The 24436-nt window shown below is 35.5% G+C and overlaps 1 protein-coding gene across 1 annotated transcript in view; it reads right to left on the bottom strand.

The window, feature by feature from the left end:
- LOC118190661 (uncharacterized) overlaps window positions 1-24436 on the bottom strand; it is a 393870-nt gene that overhangs the window by 262583 nt on the left and 106851 nt on the right. The gene's annotated exons all lie outside the window — the stretch shown is intronic.

Genomic DNA, 24436 nt, shown 5'->3' with positions numbered 1-24436 from the left:
ACGACAATCGCTTAATAGATTTTCTGGTGAGTTACTCATGTTCGCTTTTAATGAAAATAAAAGTAAGAAAAACTCGGTTTGGTTTCATTATGGCATAGCACTCAACGGGAAGTGCCTGAGAGGAGGAATGCCTTCGTGGAGGACTTTGTACGGGAAACTGGCTCGTATACACATCACACATGAGGAAAGCCATGAAAATACCCATGCAGCTGGAATTCGAGCCCCGGACCGAATTACCAGTGTCCAGCGGCTTTACCACTCGCCACTGGTAAGCTTAATATAAACTCGGAGTTCAAATAACTAGAAGCTTGAAATTTTTGTAACATCGTATTTGCAACAAATGCATATTAAAATGCCTTCACGGGCCTCAAAAGATTGCTTCCGGGGCTGCAAGCTGCGGGCTGCCAATTTGAGACCGTTGCTCTAGCGCAGAGTTTCTTAAACTATGGGTCGCGACCCTAAATGCGGTAGTTGAATTTAAAGAAACTGCATTCATAAGACTTTTAAAGAGTTATTTTAATTGACATTGATGAGATAAGACTTTTGAAGACATTACATTAATTGATATTAATGAGATTAAATACTTGTTATATAGTGCAAACGGAATTTGTAAAGCTATCTAGCGATTCAAACCTAAAACTTGAGTTTTCATAAAAATCCTTGATGAATTCTGGATCGGAGTTAGAACTCAATTTCTACTATTTCTGAAATGGCATTAAATGTTATTCTCTCATTCAGCACCACATATTTTTAATAAAACTAGTTTTTCAGCTTTAACGCTAATTAAGACCAAATGTCTTCCAACGGTGAAACATGTTGAAGATGTTTTATGTCCAGCAGTGTCAAATCTGGCACCAGCATTTAGTAATTTGTTATGCAGCAGAAAACAAAGACATCTGTCTCATTAGAATTTTCTTTTTGTTTGTTTAAAATAAAGTACTTCTAAAACCTAAAACTACTACTTTTTATATGTATATTAAGTAAATTATTTACGAGAGGATTATTTATTTTTATATCTTTATTTTTTATGGTTTTATTTTATATTTAATATCTGGTGTCGAGAAAAAAATCTCAGCGGTAAAAAGGGGTCGAGATTGAAACACGTTTAAGAACCTCTGCCTAGCGTATTGCATCTAAAATGAAGGAGAACGAGAACATTCTTACAATTTTTATATCTCTCCTTCCCCCTAAAATAATAATATGGAACTTATAAAAATTCTACAAGGTTTCATTTCACATTTCATTTCAGAAAATGATGATATCGGAAATTTAATCCGCGAGGTGATAAAACTTTCTCTTTTTCCCCCCTTTCGTCCAAATCCATATCCTCCAAAAATGAGAAATCATAAACAATGCTACACTTTTTTTCGATAAATCTCCAAAACTATCAAATAACCATTATAAAACGCTGGCATCGAAAGTTGAAGAAAATAAAAATAAATAAAAGCTTCAAAAAAAGGTTGAAAACGTTCTTTCAAAAACGCGCTCATATTTCAAACGGGAAAACAAAGAAATCTCGAAGAGGAAGAAGAACAAAAAGGCAAAACTGTCGCCAAAGTTCTCGCCAAAAGTTTTTTGGTCGCAAGCCAAGAAAATTGACCATCTGCCAAAGCCGTATATTTTATTAAATGCGGCTTTCTAAGACGAGCGTTTCATCACTGCGCCAGAATTGTTTATGGGCTGCAAATGCGAAGCGACATGTCATAAATGAAAGTTTTAGTGGGTGTAATGGCAACAAAGACAGGAAATTGGAGCTTTATAAAGTGGAAGATTTCGGACTCGTGATACCAATGAAAAGGTCTTAAAAGTTCATGGTCGAAAAAATGGAATGGAAATTCGAGCACTTTTCTACGACGTGCACTGAAAAACTATCCACCACTTTTTACATATTATATTTCAGTCAATATCATGTCGCGAATATACGGTCAATTATAGAGTCTAAGTCTTAACATCGCGATTTCCCGCGGCAAGTATTCCATCAGCCATTTTTCATCGCAACGCTTATTATAGATTTACCTTAGGTTACTGCAAAATTCTGCTTAAACAGTAGAAATCAAGTATAAATATTTTCGTAGCAAGGTATCATGCAATAATACTATGTCATAAATATGACTATTCGCATATTTCACTCTCCTTCAAAGGAAGTTTTTAGTAGCGTATCTAACAAAATCTGTTCATATATCCATGTCACAGATTTTCAAAGTACTAAAAGTAATTTTCATGAAGATCAAGAATAATTTTAATTTACAGGTACACTGCGGGAAAAAAAGGGGGGGACAGTTCTATATTTCTCGTTCTACTGGGCCGATTGACAAAATTCAACTTCCGTTTTTCATGTCTCGAAAGCGCGACTTAGGATATGTATTATATTTATATATAGCATGGTTCTAATATAGGCATTTTGACACAAAATCGGAATTTTTCTGAAATGACATGCCAATGTTTTTCCATATTAGGATTCTACGACTCAAATTACGCCCAACTGCGAAGTTTTTAAAAAATTAGCCCTCAAAATTTTAGGTCCTCAATGTTAATTGTGTTTGGTATATATTTATAAATATCTCTTTTTTAATTAAATTTATTCGATTCTTCCTTTCACTTTCGAAATTTAAGTTCATTCGAAATAATATTCGCCTATTTTTTATGATTATTTTTTAAATAATTTTTATAAATTTTTCGAAATATATTTTGAACACTTATAACCCATAAAATTTTTACCATCATCTTAAAGTAGATGTACTTCTAAGCACACCTGCAAAAAATTAGAAATTTTTATTGAAAATTTCCGAAGATATACGTGAATTTCTACATTGGCGCGTATTGAAATTTGGCATATTTGTTGAAAGCGATAACATCAAATGTGGTTTAGGCAGTTTGTTAAAATTATTTAAAAGTAGGAACCAAAGAATACGTATTGTTAAGAAGGAAAACTTAGCAGCAGCAAAAGTGTCTCCTTTCGAACAAAAAGGGAAACAGCTGCGCATGCGAAACTATGTGTCATCAAAAAGGGCCAAAGCTCGAAGTTGATGTCGAAGATCGAACAGGTTCGACGATAACGTTTATCAAGAGTTTAAAGCTCTGTGACTCCATTTCCCCCCTCCATATTGACGGATATAAAATCAGATATCAAAGTGCGATATGGATAATGTTCAACAGCCAGTGACAGTGAAACTTCATCTAATTTTCTTATTCATCTTAACCCGTGTTCCTCAATTTCCTGTACACGTCCGGAAAAGGAAAATGTCGGCCAGGTTCGGTACATCACAGAGGGGGAAATTCTCGTCAACAGGTTCCGTCGCCAAATCCCTTGGCGAATTTTCCCTCTTCTTTCATGCGGCGTAGAAGACAAACTGGTTTACATTACGTCTATGGAGCCTTTCCTTCTTTACATAGACGTTCTTTGGTAAGAACGAGTGACTTTTTTTTCGCTCATCCACAATGTAAAAAGGTAGGGACAAGGTGACGTTTTTTGCGCTTTTGCATAATAGAAGGGAAATGAAAATAGGTTGCCATATGTTAAGAAGCTCGCCAAGTGAATTATTCTTGGCGCAAACTGTAAACAATGCGCCAAGTTAAATTGTTTAATTTCTCCATAAATTTCGCACCAAATTTTACAAAATTTAATATTTAAGCATAATTCGGATCGTATAATTGAAATATGGAAAAAATTGTTTGCTGTTTCAGAAAAAGTCAAATTTGTGTCAGAATACCTATGTTAGAGCAATGCTATATATAAATCTAATATAGTATATACCAAGTCGCGCTTTCGAGACATGAAAAATGCAATTTGAATTTCGTCAATCGGCCTAGTAGAATGGGATATATAGAACTGTCCTTTATTTTTTGTGCGCAGTGTAAAATGACATAAGTACTGAAAAACAAACTAGTGGCAATATGGCATGGTTCGGTTTGGTTTATTTAATTATAGCAAAGCGTTCAAAGGCTATCTGCCTAAGGGAATTAATGCCTTCGTGGAAGACTTTCTAAGCTAGTAACTCCTGAAACTTCGTTTAGTAATTCTACCTTATAACGGCAAAAAATTTGCAAACAGTGTGATTACTCCTTAGTAAACTGATTTACACACAATGCTTCGAAATATGGAACAAAAAAAAAAAAAAAAAAAAAAAAAAAAAAAAAACATGTCGGTAGGCTCTCCCTTTTAATTTAAAGAGCTGCTCGTGTTTAATTCGTAGAATTACTAAAGGAAGTTTCAGGATGCTATAAAACAAATAAAACAAGCATACGATTTTACATATACATATACAAAAAATTCTTTTGAAAACAAAACACAAATTTGCCTAAGCAAGGATTTTTGTAGAAGAGAGATTTCAATTAATTTCAAAGTTCTTGCCCCCTCACGAAGTGACATTGAGGTTGATTGAATTCCTTTTCTGTTTTTGTTTATTTTTCATTAAATTTCAAAATGTTTTTGAAGTGGGATTTTGTTTATTTGAAATGTTTTGGTTTTAACATTTTAAAATTCTTTGCTGCCCAGGTTCTAATCTCGGCGACGGCATTACTCCTTTTTCATGTACTCCTGCTGCAAAATGACCTAATGATTCTACACTGGCTCCCGAACTAAAAGGTGGCGGATGATAATTCTTCACCACCTGGATTTGGCGACTGGGTCCTCTAATCACCAGTTGCCCTTTAAAAGGGAGAGTATATAAGGTATTTTTTCCCTCTTTCCAGCACGCCTTCGTAGTGTAACGGTTAGCACACTCGCCGCGTGTTCGCAAGATCCAGGTTCGAGTCCCGACGAGGGCATTGCTCATTTTTTCATGTACTCTTTCTTCAATATTAATTAATGTCTCTACATATTTATTCATCCAAAATGACTCTATGAAAACCTGGTCGATGATATGAGAAATAAAATGTAAGATGTCTGCAGTTATATTCCAAGAAAATGTTAAATCTATAAATGAAGTGTACTTGGACAGTTACTTGACATCATGCTGGGATTAAAATGATGTTTCATAAAATCAAATTCCTTTCCATTTCGTATACATCACCCGAGCACACTGACTGTCTACGAGCGACTGTCTACCAGATGAACTTGCCACTCACAAGCGGTCGCGCATGCGCACGGAGCTTCAAAATTTTGCTATATTTGGCTCGTTACTATGCGTATATCCTTTGCCCCAATTTTTTTTTTTTTTTTTTTTTTTGCCAAATTGCTGTTTTGTCTACCTAATGATACACTCAGATTGACTTTAACCCTTCTATTTTCGAAGATATAAGCATTCTGCGTATTAGTAGCAGCGATATTTGTAGTAAAATGTTTCTTTAATCTAACTGTATGAGAGCCATCCGCCATTGCAGCATGATTACATAAACACGCATGAAACGGAAAGACGCAGTCCAGAAAGTTATTATAAACAATTTCTACTCTCAGGACAGAAAGGGCCAATAGCCAGATTAAAATGAGGAATAAAAAGTACTATTGCTAAATTTAAATTAGTATTTTTCTTTCATATTTTTCATATCTTACCTATATATAATTAACGAGTCTTACCTATATATAATAGTATAATTAATGAGTCTAGTAATAGTATTATTATTAGTCTTCGTCAAGAGAACATCCCAGGGTGTGCTCTGAGGATCTCCCACCCGGTTTCCATCTACTACCAACCTCTCGACACGATTTCGGCTAGCCGTGTATTTTGAGTTCCCCCTTGCCGCATAGGCATTATATGGGTACAAATATCTATACCTTCTCTCGGACTCGAATCCGGGCCCTATATTACGTAACAGGCAGAAACTAGGCAAGCAAATCTGTGCTATTACAGGTGATTGAGGTATGGTTGAACCAAGCTAACTATTAATCTTCCACCCCAGATTTATATAAAAATACCCTGGTGGAGGCTATGAGGGTCCGGCTTCCTCTGCTAACAACCTCTCGAGAGGTCTTTCGGCTCGAAGTGTATTTTAAGTGCCCCCTTGCTGCACAGACACTTTCCGCTTAAAAATATCTACAGCACATATTAAGCTATATTATACGCAATAAAAAAGTAACGAAGAGCTTTTGAATAACACATTTTACTTGTCTGATAAACTGTTCTGGCGAAATTTAACAGCATATCATATTATCACGCATATAGCATATCAAGCAAATATTCACAATATCCAGCACTCCAGTATCAAGCAAATACTTAAGGCGTATTAAGCAAATATTCACAACAATCAAGCATTCCACTGTATTAGCAACACGGGTTGGTAGTGAATTCATTATAATTAGAATATATGCTATAATTAAATTCATATGATTGACATGATTCACCACGACGTTTGTTTGCATACGTATCTCTCATTTCTAGTGCTGCCGTAAGAAATCTGCAAACGTCCTCAAATTTTACGTATTTCATAATTTTGCAATCATTTTAAAAATAAACAAATTATTAAAATATAGTTTTATTACTCTTACCTTAATTTAAAAGTGAACAAAACTCTCACGAAAAGCACTTACCTAAAAAGAGAAAACGATATTATAAGTAAGTGAGGACATCCAGTCATTTTTCATAAATTATTATAAAATAATTATAAAACAATAATTAAAATGCATTGTACATTGTAATTAAAATGCATTGTAAATTTTTTATACAATATGCAAAACGAATCACAATATTGTCTGGGACTTTAGAGTAACACTGCAATGTAAGACGGGGATAAAATTCATAATACGAGGAGACTTTAATATGACTATGATAAATTCTATTTCTTTTTTTCGTTCATTAATTACTTTATGAGTATTAATGAAAGCTTAATTCATAAAAAATTTTTATTTATTTAGTTATTTTTAACGCTAGAAGTCATATAAGTCTCAAATGCCACCATTTTGTCTGTATCTGACCGTTCTATATCTCCCGTTCTACTGGGCCGATTGACGAATGTCTCGAAAGCGCGACTTAAAATACATATTAGATTTATATATAGCATTGTTCTAATATAAGTATTTTGACACAAAATCGTATTTTTTCTGAACTGACATTCCAATTTTTTTCCTTATTTTGTTTCTACGACTCAAATTACGCCAAACTGCCAAGTTTTGTAAAAATCGCACGAGTAATTAAAAAAAAATTAGTTCTCAAAATTTTCGCTCGTCAGTGTTAATTGAATTTATATATTTATGAATCTCTGTTTTTTTTTTTTTTATTAAGCTTACTTAATTTCCTCTTCCAAAATTCGAAATTTAGGCTAAATTCAAATATATTTCGTACATTTTTATAATTTATTTTTGAGATTTGTAATTTTAAATATTTTTTATAAATTTTCCGAAAATAAATTTTTTATTGTAACCTATCAAATTTTTAACATCGTCTTAAAATAGATGTATTTCTAGACACACCTGCAAAAAATTAGTTTTTTATTCAAAATTCTTCAAGATATACATGAAATTACATATTGGCGCGTTTTGAAATTTGGCATCTTTTTTTAGCGATAATAACGCCAAATGTGGTTTACGCGCCTAGTTAAAATTATTTGAAAGTATGAAAGATGAATTTTTTTCTGCTCGACTGCAATGCAAAACAGGAAAGGAAAATAGGTTGCAATAAATTAAGAAGTTTTTGAATTTCTCTGTAAATTTCGCACTAAATTTTACAAAATTAAATATCTAGGCATAATTTGAGTTTCAGAATCGAAATATGGAAAAAAATTGGCATGTCAATTCAGAAAAAGTCCGATTTTTGTGTCAAAATACCTATGTTAGAATGATGCTATATCTAATACATATTCTAAGTTGCGCTTTCGAGACATGAAAAACGCAATTTGAATTTCAGTAGAACGGAAGATATAGAACTTCCCCTCTTTTTTTGGCACAGTGTACTTTTATGTTTTTCATTACGACTGTAAAACTTTCCCAGATATAACAACAGGAATCGAGAGACTGCATTAAAAGTTATATTTCGTTTCTTGTCGAAAGTTAATTTTCTTTAAAATTTGAAATTGTCAAAACATGTGTGTAACGTGTATACGAGCCAGTTTCCCTTAGAAAGTCCTCCACGAAGGCATCCCTCCTCTAAGGCAGATAGCCCTCGAGGCTTTGCCATAATCACACACACACACACACATGTCAAAACATGAATATTTTCATCATTTAAAAACACTTTAATTAGATGTATATATCTGCGACGAATGATTGCGAAAATAAAGGCCGGGTGTATATATACACCTGGCAGAAAACCCTAAAAAGCCACCTGGTGCGGCATCAATATCGGAATCATTTCTAATTTTTTTTTCTCCTAACTGAACAGACTTCTTAAAAAACGTAGAAATTATTGTTTTTATAGTTGGCGGATTTTTTAAAACTTCCCAGATCTCCAAACTACTTTTCCCTCTATGTACCCGTTCCTTCAAAAAAGAATTCAGATCAACACACAATATACGCATACAATATTTCCTTACATATTTCTTCTTTATTTTAACTAATTTTATCGTCCGAAAATCGACAGGGTAAAATTACGCAAGTGATTTAAATTACGAAAAACGCAGTTACAGTAAGAACGTGAAAAATGAAAAGTAGTCATGGATAAACTACAGGTAACTATTACAATATTACTTCTTTAAAAGGTGGCGATATCTGATGGTAATCGAATGAAACACATCACGCAGATTGCGACGTTTCCGGCCCAATTACTTGTAAAGCCCCAGGGACACCTCACATGAATGAGTCTTGGCCGCATTTCGAAAGAGGGACATCAGAGGAGTGAATAAAAGGACGAACAAAAGAAGCAGATTTTTCCGAAAGATCGAACGCAACAGCAATAGATAAGGTTACAGTGAGTTAGAACGTAAATAATAGAAGTAAGGTGAAATCCCATGTTAGGAAAGTTCCTAAAATGTGAGAACACCTGATACATTCGGGTAGTTTATGAAATAATCTGTACAAAATACACTTCAAATAACAACCGCAAGGGAAAATAAAATGGATGAAACGTTAATATAAATACAAATGCAAACACAAATTGAATACAGAATCAAAGTAAAAATAAATAACCAGGGATTACTATTTAGGAATAAACTAGATCTCAGAGGGGAAACTATGTACAACTTAGGAAGGGAGAATTCAAGAAATATTTAAACAAATTTTTTAGAACCTAACGTTAAAAAGGCTAGGGCGAAAAATACGTCAGAAAGTACACATATATATAGCGAGAGAGAGGAGAACATTCTTATCTGCGGCATAGAGGACAGCGGTTTGCGGTTTTTTTATTTCCACTCGTAAGCAGGGGCTTGCACCTGACGCAGCGGAGAGACGCTATCGTCGCAGGGGGAACCACTTGAGTGGTTTCGTGTCTTGTGTTTTTAGTTTATCGATGACGCGAAGGGTCAATACATTAAGCAGGGGCCGGCCTATCTTTTTCTTCGTTTGTCGTGGACGAGGATTTATGACTGCCCAACGGAATTGATCGCGGCTTCTGGCTCAGCACTTTTTGGACAGGCTTCAGGTGAATTGAGGACAACGGGAAGAAGTTTTTCTCTGTCTTGCCAATAACTTAGTGATGAAGGGGATTTTTATGGCCATGTCGTAGGCGCCAATTTAAATGATGCTAAAAGCCTTCCGATACGCCAGCTTGTACGGCCAGCCTTCTAAAACATTTAGTATAATAAAAAACGAGTTTACTCTCTTTGGAAGAGATTATCGATACAGATGCCCCGGCACGGATAGCGAAACATTTTATAGGCCATTACATAAACATGCATTTACGCAACATGGAAACTTATATTTATTCCCTATTTTAAAAAGTGAAAAATTACATTCTGTAATTCTATAAAAATATTTAGCGTTTTTGATTAGTTATATCATGAATTAAATGCATCTCTATCAAAATTAATCAGATTCAAAAGTTAGAAAAAAATTATCAAATGAATCATTAGTTTTTAAGTAGTTTACTTTATTGTTAACTGATAACACATAGATTAAATATGAAACAATAATATCTCACGCTTTTTGGATTGGCAACAGATTCGAAAGAAAAGTGAAACAAAACATTAAAGCGAAAAAACACGTAACATAATTCTATAAAATTTTTTCAATTATATATATAATTTATGCGCATTTTTATTTAACGGAATCGGATTCAAAAGTAAAATGATACTGTTCTTTAAAACTGCACACCAAATTTTACAAAATTTAAATTTTAGGCATAATTTGAGTGGTAGAATCGAAATTTGGAAAAAAAACTGGTACGTTATTTCAGAAAAAGTCCGATTTTGTGTCAAAATACCAACGTTAGCACAATGCTATATATATATCTAATACATATTCAAAGTCGCGCTTTCGAGACATGGAAAGCGCAGTTTGAATTTCGTTAATCGGCCCAGTAGAGCGGGAGATATACTAAAATTGCCTTCCCCCCTCCAAGTGTCCATTTGGCCACATGTAATTTGAGTTCGAGAATTCTGATACAGGACGTAAGCTAAATTCTTCAGAAACACTTTCATTTCTTAACTTGGTTCATACGATTAACTATGCTGAATATAAATTTCAGCGTTAAAGCACATAAAAAGTGTCGTATTACAGTGAAGAAAAAGAATAACTTGCACAGCTTTATGAATCAATATTCGATGGAAAAAAAAAAAAAAAAGGTGCATCGGATAGAACTGGGAGCAAAGATAAGAATCTGGCGAAGAGCCAATTTAAAAACGGCTAAAAAAGTCGACTTTTAGAAAGAGAGGGGCAAAAATAAAAACCTATCTTGAAGTTTTCTAAATCCTTAAAGAAAAGCATTATTTCCCTAGTTCGGCTTAAGTCTTAAAGTAATACGAGGAAAAGATAATAATCTGAAGACATATTATCGATTGCACAAATTATTCACTCACTGAATGTGGAGGTGGGAGGGGGAAGGAACAGAACAAGGCAAAGTGATGGCAACGTCGAACTCTTCAGAGGTTTCCCTCGTCTTTTTAGAACAAGAGGTCAGTATACAAACGCCATTCAGTCAGAAGAATTATATAATAAGTTTCTTTGCTGTTCTTTTTTCCAGGGCAGGGGGGAAGAAGACTTTCTTTATTCCATATTAATATCTATTATTAAAAAATGAGGAATCCATATGTAGAGTCCTCGACGCCAAAATGTGAAACTCTGAGCCCAAATTTTGAACTCCAAATTTTTTTGAAGTAACCGATTTAAAAGCGGTGTGTTTCCACTCGGCAACGCATGAGATAATTTACCTTCACAATGTAATCAGAAATATAAATGATTTAAAGGAAATGTATTCACACTGGCCGAAATAAAACACTTTTATCGTCGACGCGCCAATGTGTTGCCATTCGATAAAATGTAAGATATTTAATGTGTCTTTCAAGTTTCCTTTTCTTCCCCGTCCTATAAAATTCACCTTTTTTGTTTTCCCTCCAAAGATAAACTTTTTGCCTCTGAAACTGGCCTTAAGTTGACGACAGAAATATTTCATTCCACTTTTCGCCAGCTGTCAAGACCTATTTAAAAATTTGTGTCAAATCGACATGTTGAATAGCATCATTCTACTCACGAGAAAAAGTTCTTTTGTGTTCCCTAATCTCTTATATGGAAATTTAATAAAATGATCCCTAAAGCGCACGCTTTCAAACCAGCAGTAGTTCCCACTGCAAGGCCAGCTGAAGTGAACTTTGTTTTGTATATTTTGATACAACCCCGTTCTGGAGAAAGTGTGACCAATTAGGCCATGAATTTCCTCTTTTAATTTTTGCAGCATTCGGAGGGAGGGGTTCGAAACCACGAAGCGACGAGTCTCTATCGGGGGTAACGATCTAGGGTACATTTAACTCCGACGAAAGTGTCTCTTGACACTTTCAAATCGACGAGTTTATTTTGAAAACGGTGAAGCTGTTAACAAACTAAGAGCTTATAAACAGTAAAGCGTATGTAATCAATAAAGTCTACGTAATATGACTTCTATGACTGATGAAATAAAGAACTATATAACAAGGGAATACCGATTATATCATATGAACTCCCGATTATTTTTACTAATTAGTTACTGGACCGTGATATTATACAAACTAATTAAAACCATTTCAGATTATTTTTATTCTTTATAATAAACCTTTTAGGCAGCTGGCAAAATGTTTATGTCCAATGTCCATACAATGGACAAAAATTATTGGAAATTATCTTCATAAGGGCCTGTAAATGTTCGTCAATCAATCGGGTACTTTTTTTTATTAATTTTCAACTATGAAAATGCTGTTTGCATATAACCGTATTCCCAAACAAAGCTATTATTCTTATTGCAAAATTTCGTAACTGAACGCACTTATCTTTTGACAATTACGAATAAAATGAATCAAACAAGCTTCTGCTGCAAATTATTTAATTAATAATGTATTAATTAATTAATTAATTTTAATTATTTATAGATTTTCTACTGGGTTACTTATTCTAGTTTCGAATGGTGTTACGGTATTTCTCCCGCCTTCTTAGCATGCCTTCGTGGTGTAGTGGTCAGCACACTCGACGCGTATTCGAGAGATCCGTGGTTCGAGTGCCGGCGAGGGCATTACTCATTTTTCATCTCTCCTGCTTCGAAATAACCTAATGTCTCTACATGGTAATGAAAATAATGGACTTTAAGTAATTAGAATTTTAAAAGATTTGAAATACCGTACGTGTAACAAATACATGAATGAAATGCCGCCCAGACGGTACAGTGGTCAGGGGAACCTACTGTGGTGGTACCGAAGGGTCCGGGTTCGAATTTCGGAGACGGTAGGGATGTTTGTATGATATCTTTGCGGCATGGGAGCACTTTAAATGTATGGAAGCCGAAACTCCTCTCGTGTGGTTTGCTGGTAGGGAAAAAGGTCGGAGACCCCTGGACCACCCTTAGGGTGATCTTATTCAAAACTGGGGTGGAAGAAGATGTCTAACCTCCTTAAGGTTCTAGTAACCAATCTTCCATGAAATATGGACATGACAACAACAACATAACTGAAATGTAGGCCCTGTCAGTTTCGAGACTACTAGCTTAGAAAGTGTTTGGCTATGGTGAAATCTTTTTAATATAGTTTGAGAGATTGTGCCTGCAACCAAGTGCAACTTGTTGCAAGTCCCTGAAACTTATAAGCGACTTAATCTCTATGTCAAAATAAACAGAATGAAAGAAGTATGTTAAAATACCCTTTTATTCAGAACTCAAATTCATTTAACAGAAAACATTTCTTGTGCTTACGAACTGGCCAGCTTTTATGGCGTAACTCAAAAAGTTAGGAATTCAAATTTAAAACTAAGTTAAATCTTAAGTTAGCCCAAAGGTTCTTAAGGTTCTTTGGGCTAACTTAAGAACAAAGGCACAACGTACATAGGAATAAATAACGTGCAATTTGGCTCAAGCTTATACCAACGTGACAATAACTATTGGCAAGAATAACGCAAAGCGAAAGACAAACTGCTATTGAAGAACTGCAACTAGCAACGTGGCCTTCAGCAGGCGGTACACGCTCTGATTAAACAATCTAAAACTTCCATTTAAATCAGGAAAACGGAAAGGGAGAATGAATGACTCTACAGCTGATTGGATAAAAATAAATAAATCCTTAAATAGTTGTTTTAAGTGCTTCTTTTTAATGTCTGTTGTAGAAACATAGCACTTTAGAAAACATCAATTTATGGTCGCACAACGTAAAGGGTTATTTCGGGGTGGGATTAGATTCCGCTTACATATAGATTCTTCAGTTTTGGTTAGTATTCGGAAATATATAGTAACTCATACACAGATGACTCATATTTATCCACAAATTATTTTCAACATTCTTGTATTTGATTTGCTCAGCAGTTGCTAGATAACTTCTTGGAATAAGGGATTTTAAATAGCTTTAACTTGCGGAAACACCCGATTCCGGTTAAGTTAAATTGGGAGTAATACATCTAGCAACAGAGAACGATGCGTCTGTAATAGTTCTGCAATAACGATGCAAAAAATACGATTCAAAGTCATATATTTTTCGGTCAGATGCAATATAAAACTCGCAAAAAAAAAAAAAAAAAAAAAAAAAAAAAAATTCTATAGAAAAATACGCTCATTCGCTCTCATTATATCAGCAACAATGGCATGTAGTTTTTCACGATTTTCGTCTTTCTAATCAAATGGTCGTAAAAGCTCAAGTTCCATCCAATATTTCACCTATATTTCTATTTTAGTCGATTGAATATGGCAAAAAATGGATCATAATTGATAAGAAATCAATAACGCAAACAAACACATAAACGTATACATTCTTCTTATATGTATAGATTTTGTAAAACTTACAAATTTTTTATTAACAAACTCTACGATCTGAAAGCGAGCAGTGGCAACACTTTTCGAAATAAAGCATTTTTGTCTCCAACGCGCGAGACTGTTGCCACACGGAAAAATGAGTGCGAAAATTAGAGCTTTTAATTAATATTTCGGCTGATTAAAGTCGTGCGAAGGTGGGAATAGCCAAAATGGCTTCCCACGAATTTTTGGAATAGGGAATAATGTATCTGATGTTTGGCAATGCTATTTTTATTTCATTGTAGAACTTAGAAATTTTTTATTAACAAACTCTAGGATTTGAAAGCGAGCAGCGGCAACAACTTTCGAAATAAAGCAGATTTTCATCTCCAACTTGCGAGACTGTTGCCACTCGGAAAAATAAGGACGAAAATGATCGTTTTTCCGAGTTTTTAATTAATATCTCTTAATTTAGCTAATTTTTTTTTTTTTTTTTTTTTTTTTTTTGAGAGAGGGGGAAAGTGGACGTCGACCTTTTCCAGAACCCATAAAAGAATTGTAGAAAGTTTGGTGACGATAGCTATAGTAGTGACTGAGTTATTATGGGGCAAACGAACAGACTTTTTTCTTTATATATATAAATAGAGTAGGACATTTATAAAAGACAACGCATTCACAGTGACAGCTGATAATTACAAATGATTGAGTGCTGGTATTTGTACACATCGCGTGACATCCACAGATTCTCAGTGTACATCCGATTGCATTTAGTAGAAAGGTCAAATCGAATTCAGATTTTGCATTAATTTAAAGTTATGGCTCGTGTAAGATATTACCCGAGACTTAACAGGACTCTCTTGACGACCTAACATTTGAAAACGCAGCTCAGAAATCGCATTGTTGAAATTACTCTCGCAAGACTAGAGCTGTCTAGAATTGCGTAAACGGTAGCCGTTGAGTTATCTGGATGAGGAGCTTATGAATAAATTTCAATGCTTCCCTCCTCGTTATTCTATCTGTCTAGGAAACTCTCGCCAAGTCTATATGCGTGTATATGCCATGAAGTAGCCATGGGCAATTGATTAACTTCTATATTCTCGGCATAAAATTCTGGATAAGAATTTACAGCAAGCAAGAAGTAAAACTAATATTCTTCATTACGTCGTTGAAAAATCTCAAATTTCACACAGACTTGATAAAATTCTAGGTTTTTTCCTTACATTTATTTACCAACAATCACGGCGCGCCCTTTCTCCGGTGCGTGTTCTTCAAGTGTAAGTGGTCAGCACATCTGACTATCGACTAGAAAATCCGTTGTTCCAATCCGGGCGAAGGCGTATTTGATATTTTATGTTTCCAGCGTCAGAAAATCCCAAAGGTCTTCAACATTTTATGGACCAATTTAAACTAATATTTGCTTCTTTTGGCTATTAATGATTCCGTCTTGAACAAAAAAAAAAAAAAAAAAAAAAACACTATTATTAAATTTTCAGAGGGCCTCCATGAAAATACTAATTATTCATCTCTCAGATAAAGTTGCTGGTAAAAAAATGTACAGAACAATTTGTGATTAACTTAGTAAAGGTTAATGAATTTTCTTACGTTGAAAATGTACGCGGAAATTGCTTACGTGGCAATTGTACCTGGAATATATAAAGTATTAGCTAGTGAACTACGAAGGAACGTACAGTAAAAAGCCATTGTAACTGCTCCAGAGTTTCTAATATTCTTGCAAATCACATACAGTAGAACCAATAACTCTGGACTAACAGTAGAACTCTGGACCTTCTAACATTCCTAAAAAAGCATCCAGTAGAACCAATACACCTGCTCTGGAGTTTCTAATATTAACGGAAAGAACATCCGGTAGAACCCATACACCTATTCCGGAGAATGTAGCATTCCTGAAAGGAAAGCGGTATATACCCAGTAGAACCCATACATCTGCTCAAAGGATTCTAACATTCCTAGAAGGTACATCCAACAAAACCCATTCACCTGTTACAGAACGTCTACAATACTTGAAAAGAATATCCAGTAAAACACCTACACCTACTCCAGAGATTCTAACATTCCTGGAAGGAACACCCAGAAGAACCCATACACCTGCTCCAGAGAATATATCATTCCTGAGAGAAAGATCCACAGGACTCATACATCTGCTACAAAGATTCTAACATTCATAGAAAGATATTCAATAGAACCCATACACCTGCTTCAGAGTTTCTAACATTTCTAGAAGGTATATCCATAAAACTCCATACATCTGCTTAACAGCTTCAAATATTGATAGAAGAAAACATCCAGTAGAACCCATATATATGCTCTAAAGCTTTCATTATTCCTAGAAGGAATATAGAATGTTTTACCATTAGAACCCATACACTTACTCCTAAGCTTCTAACATTACTGGAAGAATAAGAAGAAAACTTATCTTGCTGCCTCTCGCCAACTGGGCATCGTATCGTTTTGGATAGTTTGAATTGCCTGAAAACACTGGTCTCATAGAGCAAATTAATAAGAGAGAACAAGGGGGGGGGCAGGTTCAGTATGAGAAATCTAGGTGATGGTTACTTGACAGGATCTGTTTCTAATCAAATAATCCCAAGCTATATTACTGAAACGGCTTCTGGTGAAACGCATCGAATGTTCGAAAGATACTTTAACCCAGTTCGCCCTACAACACGAACTATACTATCCTGGTGCATGCCACTTCATATATTGTTTCTAACGAGAAACTCTTTAGAAGTCAACGCCATCTAATAGCCAAATTTAAGTACGAGCATGAAATTACTTTGCCGCGAGCTTTTCAGCAAAGGAGTGTTTTACTATTATAATTTCCTGCTCTACAGGAAGCACATAAAAATTTCACAATCTCATGCCTATTGTGTTGATACGTTTTCATAAAACTTTCAACCTTATTTTTAGAAACTGTGCAACGGGAAATATCCTAGAAAGTATTATCTCTAGGATCAATATTTAAGAATCACCTAATTGTTTCTTTTTTTCGTCAACTCCTTTTTTCAACAAGGATAATATAACTGGAAGTCGTAATTAACATTAAAAAGCAATTTTCTGCAATTGTTCTTGCTTAATTTAATTCACTGTGTATTTATAGTATACTCTTTTGAAGTAATAGCACAGACGATCAGAATTTAATTAAGTTTTACCTTTCAACTAGAATTAACATTTGAATCATCATAATCCCAAACTAAATTCCAATTAAAAATATTTCTTTCGAAACGATTGGCAACATCCTGTTACCGACAAAGCTCAGATAATGAAGTTTATCGCAACGTTTCAAATTCTAAGTAAACAAACAAAACCCTAACGTACGCACCAAATTCACTATAACGTAAACAATCGCTAACGCTTAACAATCAACTAATTATCTTTTGGCAATACGCGCTAATTAGTTAATTGCACGGAAAGAATGAAGTCGCAGATAAACTTTTTTTCAACATAGCGCACACGTGTTAATATAGACGTTACAGTCACAGTGAAGTTTCCCAGGGAAAATATTTCTTGTGTACTGTTTACATCCAGTTCCAATTTATCGTTTGTCAGCAGCAGTGCATTGTTTCAAGCAGCGGCGCCATATGTTTTCTTGAAATTCTATTGTTCGAATCCCCCCCAGGAAGTGCAATCAGAATAAACAGGCGGAGGAGAGAAAAAAGAATCAAAGAAAGGAGAATGTTGCCCTAACCCTAGTTTCCTGTTGCACTCTTTCCATAGAAGAAAATTTGTCGGTCAAGTACAACGTGGTTTTGTTGGAAGGAAAAATTATTTTTGTTCGCCAAACGAGTTACGGCAATAGACGTAATTGATTGGAAGGACTTTTTTGTGACGTAATGATGTAAAGTAAACGCTTCATCAAGATTTGGTTATCTGTTCTTTTACGACTGTACACACAAATTCAAATTGCTTGCGGGCGGAATGAAAGATCTGAAAGCTGTTGATGGCTAACATTTTTTAATAAAATGAAGAGTTTTCATAACAAAATAGAAAGTATTTAAATAAATTTTTAATTTCGCTAACTAAATATTTATCAAAACACGTAACAATAATAATAATAATAACGCAAATGCTTAAAAAATTCAAATTTATATTTATTTTTTATCTTAAATTTAAACTTTCGCCCCTGCATGTTCTGGGGGTTGAACTTTGTAATTCAAATATATCGATTGCTGCGTGCATACGAGTCCGTCTGAGAAATGAGATTCTGGTAGCACTGGTTTAAACGGGAAGATTCCTAGAATAAACAGCTCCGCTGAAAGCGAAGTCCCGCCTAGCTACGGAAACGACGTACCGGCTACGCGGGATTTTTTGAAACCTTGCCGAAAGTGTTTCGGCTGCAGTTCTGTCCCGGGTAGAGATCAACCAATCCGACGAAAGTTCTGCTTCTGAAGGATCACGTGATCCTAATCTGAGCGATAATCGATTACTGTTTGGCGTTCAAGTCTTTGTAATAAGGAAAAATGGTAACCTACCAGCTACGTGGGTTTCCTGGTATTGTGCGGGTTCTGAGAATGTGTCCCTTTGAAAGCAGCATAGGTTTAGAACTCCCGATGCAGTGTTCATCGTTCAGTATTCGGTTGTCTAGTAAAGACGGCTTGCACAACGATTTTCCCCCTTTTTATTATTAACTTTTTGAGCATAAACTATAATTATTAAATATCATGTTTTTCGCACTTATGCCACATAAAATTCAATTCAACTGTAAAGTCGCTAACTATTTTAAAACAGTGCATCTTTAGATTTTCCTCATAGACAGTCTCGCGCTTTCGTGCGTCAAATAAAAATGTTTTATTCCGTACAGTGTTGTCACTGCTCGCTTTCAAATCGTTGAGTTTGTTATAAGGTATTTCTCCCGCCTTCCTAGCGTGCCTTCGTGGTGCAGTGGTTCTGCACTCTGGGCCGGTATCCAGAGGTCCGTAGTTCGATTCCCGGCGAAGGCGTTGCTAATTTTTCATCTCTCCGGCCTCCAAAAACTTTACACTGGCGCCCGAACTAAAAGGGTGTTGGATGATGATTCTCCTCACTCTGATTCAGCGACTAGGTACGCTAAAATCCTAGTCACCCTTTAAAAAGGAGAGTATATAAGGTATTTCTCTCGCTTTCCTAGCGTGCCTTCGTGGTGTAGTGGTCAGCACACTGAGCCGGTATTTCAGAGATCCGTGGTTCGATTCTCGGAGAAGGCGTTCTTAATTTTTCATCTTTCCTACTTCCAAAATACCTAATGTGTCTATATTGTTAATCAACAATTCGTTTAAGTTTTATAAAATGTGAATGCATATTAAAAAATTCCGATGTGTACACCACACCACAATACTTCCTTGTATGGCCTATTAAGTTCTACAAATTGCTGCATTTCATTTAAACTTATTTCCTCGAATTTCATTAGAGATATATTTCTCATTCAATTAATTCGATTCTCACTTCGCGGCAAGGCAAAAAATACGTAAAAATTCAAAACACCTTCATTAAAATTTGTAAAATACAGAAAAGCATAAAACACCAAATGGCATTCAAGTCTTTGCAGTAGATAAAAATGGTAACCTAGCTATGTGGGTTTCCTGAAAATGAGCGTGTTCTCAGTTAAAAAAAAAAAAAAAAGAAAAAAAAAAGAAAAAAAGAAAAAAATTACAATTATTAAAGAAGAGTTTCTACACAAAAGCAAGCAATTCGGCCAGCGGGCAAGAAGGCAGTTTTTTCGTTTTTACTGAAAGTTTACGTTTGGTCTCACTCGCCAAAAGGGCACTAAAGTTAGTGCAGAACTGACTTAATTCACTGTTCTGTTAACAGCTTCAAATGCAAACAAATGGCGGCTTCGTTTGGCTTAGTAGCACTTACACAACTTTTAAATTATTGATAATTCTATAACTATTGCACGCAGATTAACTAAAGGTATAAAAACATTAACCGGAACATAAGAATAACATAATCACTTTTAAAGCAAAAAATGCACAGCTTACCAACATTTAAGAATAAAAAACGGAGCTCACCAAGCTGGGTAACAGAGTGGGTATATGTATACGATTGGTGTAGCGGGTTGCAACGAAAAAACGAGATGAACAACTACATGCTATAGTAGTCCCATATACAAAATTTCAACATTCAAACGGATTCGAGAGCGGTCAGATGGGTATTTTCGTTGAAATAAGATGCCTGAAATTTTTCGAGATTACAATATTTCCTTTACTTCGTACAAGGAAGTAAAAATGCTAGGTGGAAATTCTGACAGAGTTTCTTAAAAACATATTTCAAGTAAATATTGAGCAATAGATTGAAATCTTCAAAAATAAAATAAAATCATTCGAAAGAAAATCATATAATCATTGTCAAAATTTTTAGATCACAATAGTATTTCCAGGTTTCTTCAGCAAACTTCACCGACAGTTTAAGAAGAAAGGATAACCGATTCGGATAACAGATCTTCGGATAACCAAAGTTGTACTGGATTAAAAATAATATCACAGCTAAAAGCCTCCGATTCGTAGGGAGGGACAGAAACTGCATTATCTCTATTTTTTATTTCAAATTCGAAGTCCCACACGAATTTTCATTCAATTTAATTGCAGTATTGATTTTTAGACATAGACTTCGACTGTTATCACCCCTTCCCCACACAAAGCCATCAAATAATCTAATGGAAAACCAACTCATTTAGAAATGGAAACAATGCTGTATTGGGAACTTTTCAATCTAAAGGAAGATGAGATAGATTAAAAGAAAAAGAAGAAAGGTATAAAAAAAGACTTTGACTCGCATGAAAAAAAAAAAAAAAAAAAAAAAAATGCGGACTCCCAGCATTCTTTCACATGTATATAAAAAAAAGTTGGCTACATAATTCTGAAAAAGATTCTGAATCGTCCTTCATTACTTCCTACCCAGAAAAAAAAATATTGCTGTCTGTTAAAAAGTATTTAAGAAAAAGGAAAATGAACAAAAAATGTTCTTCAATTATCCCATCGAATGTTCTTTTAAAGTTTCGAATGATTCTAATGATCTCAGTTCATGACGAAAATTACAGCTAATAATGATGTTAACAATTTCTCATTGTTAACATCATTATTAATTACGATGCGAAGATAACAGTTACGATGCTGCATGTATGAAGGTTACGATGAATGGTGGTGCATCATCATAAATTGTATTTTTTCACGTGACATTTAAAGTATACAATTTTGAAAAATGGAAGAGGTTTTGGTTTATGTGATTATGACGAAGCCTCGAGGACTATATGCCTGAGGAGAGGGATGCCTTCATGGAGGAATTTCTGAAAGAAACTGGCTTATATACACATTACACCACGAAACCGCCCATGCAACTAGACTATTCGCGGGATTGGAGCCGTGGACAGAACTATCAGTGCTCAGCGACTTTACCGCTCGGCCGCTAGTGGACCCAAGAAATGGAAGTAACTTACATTTACATATTATGCTAGTTATTTATTATTTTAAAGGACCACAAAATGCATATCTCGCACATATTTTCCCTTTTTTATCCAATTAATTTTATGGTACGAAAATCAAACGATGAAAACTATGCGAGTAATTGCGTTCCCAAAGAACATGGTTACAGTACCAACATAACAAATGGAAAGCAATTATGAATAAAATAGCGGCCAAAATCAAAATATTAATTCTTTAAAAAAAAACCTGTATTCCAATAAAAATACTTGGTAAAATTGTTACGTTTTTCTCTTCAAGTACGTTGTTAAAGGTTCGTGGCTTGATATATAATAGCTTAGTTATAGTTCGTTATAGCTTGATAGCCTGAAGGCTATCAAGCTATAACGGTGAGGCTATCAAGCTATAACGGTGCAGACAGCTTCACGGCAAAGCACCAAAGTACAGCTTCTTACTCTGCTAGGTCGCTCTCGGAACTCTACGTACTCTCGAGACTTTCCACACTACAAATCGCGATGCACTCGACGATACACTAGAGTACAGCTCCCGACTCGGTTCAGTTCGTTCTCGGAGCTCAACACACCCTTAAGATAAAACTCGACGGTACACTAACCGCGATATACTAAGAGACTCTCTCGATGTACTCGACGACCAACTCGGCACTGCTCACTGACTCGACTAGGCACTGAGCACTACACTATCAACTCGCTGGAGTCCGCACGGGCTGACTCTCTGCGTACCAGCAGGGTTTTTATAGCTTTTGGCTTGCGTTCCAGAACATTCTGGACGGTATGAATTCGTTCCAGAAGGTTCTCCATCCGTCTGTGACATATCGCCATTTTTTCCCGCCAAATAGGCGATGTCTCGTCAAATGTGGCAACCCTGCCTTCCCTTGCCATTTTCTGGCAGCCCTAAAATCTGCTTTGCGGGCTGCTTACCGCGCCTGGACGTTTCGCAACAATATTAACATTACAATACCTGATGATAATTGAGAGCGACATGTTCGTTATCCTGTAAAGTCCCAAGGACACCTTAAATGAATAAATTTTGACCGTAGTTTCTAAGAGGGACTTCGGAGGAAGGAAGGAGGGGAGCGGAAAAAAGTAGTAATAAACAATAGGAGATAAATAATAGAAGTAAGGCAAAAACACAGGTTTGGAAAGTTTCTTAAGTGTTAGAACACCTGCCAGGTCCGAGTAGCTAACGGAGAATGCACAAAATACGTTTCAAATAATAAATTGGCAGGGGATATAAAATGGATGAAATATAAGTATTATAATTCAAGCCTAACTTCGTCAAAGTGCGATGGAAGCAAGAGAAAATTTAGCTGAACGACAGGTCGTTAGTCGCCAATTTCACATCGCCAATACTGTCCGGTGAAGACTAGCTAAACTTTATGGTGGTTTGGTTTATTTGATTGCGGCAAAGCATTCGAGGGCTGTCTGCCAAAGGGGAGGGATGCCTTTGTAGAGGAATTTCCAACGGAAACTGGCTCGTATACACGTTAAACTTGGAGGAAAAACATCCATGCAGCCATCCCGTTGGCCGAAATTCGAGTCCCGAACTGAATTACCAGTGTTCAGACCGTTCGGCCGCTGCAGAGTCTTAATGTTCATAATGATAGGCACAAATTTGAAGATTTTCAAATATTAGAAAAAAAAGCAAAATTTTGTATTTTATGGAATTTGTGGAGAAGAGGTATTAAATGAAGATGATATAATAGAAGTTTTTCATTACTATGGCGAGGCTCAACTACCAGTGAACAAACGGATGGTGAAATCTATCGTATGGGTTCTAAATTCAGAAAATATCGCTACCGACAGCGAAGAAAGTGACAGAGAGCTTGTTCAGGATGAAAAAATTTCGACTAATAATTTAGTGAGAATTCTGGACGCGGCAATTTCCGAACTTCAAAATTGGAACTTTGGCAAGGGAACAAGAAATTATGTCTGTTTGTAAAATTAAAGAGAATTTTTTTTTAATCCAGCGGCGGTGTTTACTTTATTATGGAAGTACCTAAAAGGTGGGCTATCGTCACCTTCCATAATGAGACGAAGAATTTTTTTTTCTACAGATGGCGGGCCTTCAGCCGACTTCGACTTGGACACTAATAAGTGGTGGTCACTTTATTGTGGAGGCACCTAATAGGTGGGCCACCTTTGCCTCCTATGAAGGGACGGACAGGCATGCCTTCTTCGGGATTCGAAACCGGGCCCTTTGGTATTGCAGTTGGCTTTCCTAACCACTATATAGTCTGGGCGGCCAGTGGCAGAGAAATTACATCATTGCCCACTCCGGAATTCGAACCTAGGTCTTTCGGTACGGCAAACTATTTCCCCCTCTGGGCGGCATTAAAGAGAAGGTATTACCACAAAATGCTAATTAAAAATTTATTCTGAAAGAAGTGTTTAATAAAGTAAACAAATAAATACTTAGCTTTTTATTTGCAAATTTTGATCCCCTTGAAGTCATAAATGATTCCTCTCTACATATAATAAAAGAAAAAGTCTGTCTGTGTGTGTCTTTCGTTCGTGCTGCGCGTAAGCTAATAGACCCTGGGCTACGAAATTTGGTACATAGGTGCATCTAGACAAGAGCCAGTGCACTTCGAAGCGATCTTTTCAAAATTCGAATCAGATTCTTTTTAATTTTATCTTTTTTGATGAAATCGCATCATTTTGAATAGTTTCATTCTTTCAGAAATGCGTTTTTGGCGACAGTTTCTCATTCAATGTGTTATGAAATGTCCAGGCGCGTTGGGATAGCTTCCCCGCAAAGTAAGTTTAGGGTTGCCATAAAATGGCAAAGGAAGGCAGGGTTGCCCCA

The sequence above is a fragment of the Stegodyphus dumicola genome, chromosome 8, assembly GCF_044657685.1.
Source record: "Stegodyphus dumicola isolate Sdum_Otavi_A_Nest chromosome 8, ASM4465768v1".
NCBI classification, from domain to species: domain Eukaryota; kingdom Metazoa; phylum Arthropoda; class Arachnida; order Araneae; family Eresidae; genus Stegodyphus; species Stegodyphus dumicola.
This window is presented reverse-complemented; position numbering and strand designations above follow the sequence as displayed.